Source organism: Tupaia chinensis, unplaced genomic scaffold, assembly GCF_000334495.1.
Source record: "Tupaia chinensis unplaced genomic scaffold, TupChi_1.0 Scaffold145519_1, whole genome shotgun sequence".
NCBI classification, from domain to species: Eukaryota; Metazoa; Chordata; class Mammalia; order Scandentia; family Tupaiidae; genus Tupaia; species Tupaia belangeri.
The window spans coordinates 2,344,318-2,346,728 of NW_006205376.1; the positions used below are offsets into that span (position 1 = coordinate 2,344,318).

At 38.1% G+C, this 2,411-nt stretch overlaps 1 pseudogene; it reads left to right on the forward strand.

Moving 5' to 3' along the window:
* Positions 1–425: 425 nt before the first annotated feature.
* LOC102499048 (U2 small nuclear ribonucleoprotein B'' pseudogene) lies at positions 426–1,094 on the forward strand (annotated as a pseudogene).
* The last annotated feature ends 1,317 nt before the right edge of the window (positions 1,095–2,411 follow it).

A 2,411-nucleotide genomic window follows, 5' to 3' on the forward strand; every position in this document is an offset into this window, starting at 1 on the left:
TGTACATGTTTTGCATTGTCTTTCCTTCTTGGTTAAAACTGGTTGTGGGATGTGCCAGCAGGTGGTGTAGTGGATAAGGTGCTGGACTCTCACATGGCAGACTCCAATTTGAGTCCTAGACCTGGTGGCCTGTAACTCACACCGGGCACATGTGCGTGCATACCCAAGATTCTGGGAGGAGAATGGAGGAGAAGGGATTGTGGCATGGGAATACTCCTTTGGGGATGATTTATCACTTTTTCTCTATTTATCTCTCTGTCTCTTCAGTGAGTGCACACACCCTATAGCAAAAATCTTTAAAAAAAAATGGTTGTGGGTTCATTTATGTTCCAGCTCATAAAAAAAAGGGAAGTCAAAAGGAATTACAGAGATGCATAGGCCTCAGATTCATTGTCTCTTGGCTGTTTGAAGACTCTAACCCAAACATGGATATCCAACCAAGTCATGCAATTTACATCAATAATATGAATGACAAAATTAAAAAAGAAGAATTGAAGAGATCCTTGTATGCCCTGTTTTCTCAGATTGGCCAGGTGGTAGATATTGTGGCTTTAAAGACCATGAGGATGAGGGGGGCTGGCCTTTGCTATATTTAAGGAATTGGGCTCATCCACGAATACTTTGAGACAGTTACAAAAATTTCCTTTTTATGGTAAACCAATGTGAATCCAGAATGCAAAAAACAGACTCTGATGGAATATCTAAAATGTGTGGCACTTTTGCTGACAAAGAAAAGAAAAAAAAACCAAAATTGTAGAACAGAATGCAACAACTACAAACAAAAAACCTGGCCAGGGAACACCAAATTTAGCAAATACCCAAAGAAATTCAAGACCAAATCCTCAGGTTCCTGATTACCCTCCAAACTATATTTGTTCCTTAATAATTTACCAGAAGAGACTAATAAGATGATGTTATCCATGTTTCTTAATCAGTTCCCTGGCTTCAAGGAGGTATGTTTGCCACCTGAGAGGCATGATATTGCTTTTGTTGAATTTGAAAATGATGGGTAGGCTGGAGCTGCCAGGGATGCTTTGGAAGGATTTAAGGTCACACCATTGCATGCCATGAAGATCACCAATGCTAAGAAATAACTTTTAGAACCATCATCTATAAGGGATTTAGTGTTATGTATAGTGTTTGTTTTGATAACATTAGGTCAGGTCATTTTAATAGTTGGAGAGGAAGTGAAGGTGAAATTTTTGTAAAGGACTCTAAAAAAATTAGCCTTTACCCTTAGTTAATAATGAAATATGAATGCCTTAATTTTGTACAATACATTTTAATTTGTACTCAAAAAAAAAAAAAGAAGAATTATAGGCAGGGCCTGCAGCTGACATGGTGGTGAAGGCATTAGACTCTCACATGGCAGACCATGGTTGGGGACATGGCAGCTGGAAAATCACAACAGACAGATACATTTTTAAAAAGTAAGTTTTTTTTTAATTTTGAAAATGAATTATAGGCAATGATTTCCTAATAAGCAAGTGAAGACGTTTTGTATGTGCCACTCAACTCATATACTACTTGGAGAAAACTGGGTCTCACAACTAGAAATAACCGAAAGCGAGGTTGGAACAGGTCAGCTATTAATTGCATGGCCATAAAGAAGAGGGAAAAGGATTTGGTGAAAAGCTTTTCAATTTGCCAAGTCAATGCAGACAATAAGCTAGTTAGGATATGTATTTCTTTTCCCATGAAAAGGTTTCATCCACACCGTTTCCTCTCCTCCTTCCCTGAATCTGAAGATCAGAATCATGTAGTGCACACTGGAATAAACTTCTGGTGAACCTGAATGAAAGTGCACTTGTGTTTATGTTCATAGGAGTGTCTTCACTTACAGGTAGCAAAAGAGGATGCACTTCATCCTCCGTTACTTCTACGTGAAAATTTTATGCAGCCTTTGTAACTTCTAGCAAAAGAAGAAACGGATGCCAGGAGGACCTTGTCTTCCCTGGTTCTATGAATATCGCATTTCTACTCTTGAGCCATTTTCTGTCTACCAAACACATCCCAAACCTCTTGTCTTTGGCACAATTAGTTGTAGGTTCTCTTTGTAGAGACATCATTTCCTCATAAACAAAGCTGGAAAGACAGTTCGGACCCTTATACTTTGAAAGGCTAACATAGAATAATTATTTCAGAATTGGCAGGGCTCCTTCTCATTTAGCTACAGAGTCTAGTTTCCTCCAAATTCAAAAGGGCTGAGGCCACATTTTTTGGCAGAATAAAGGTTGGACCAATTTGATGATTAATGCTTCCCTGTGCCTTAAAGTCCAGAACAACTACAATGACTACTGTAATCTTGTCCTCTTTAAGTATAGGACCATTTCTTTTTTTTTAAAAAAAAATATTTATTCGTTTATTTTAATTTGACCAGAAAGACACACACACACACACACACACACACA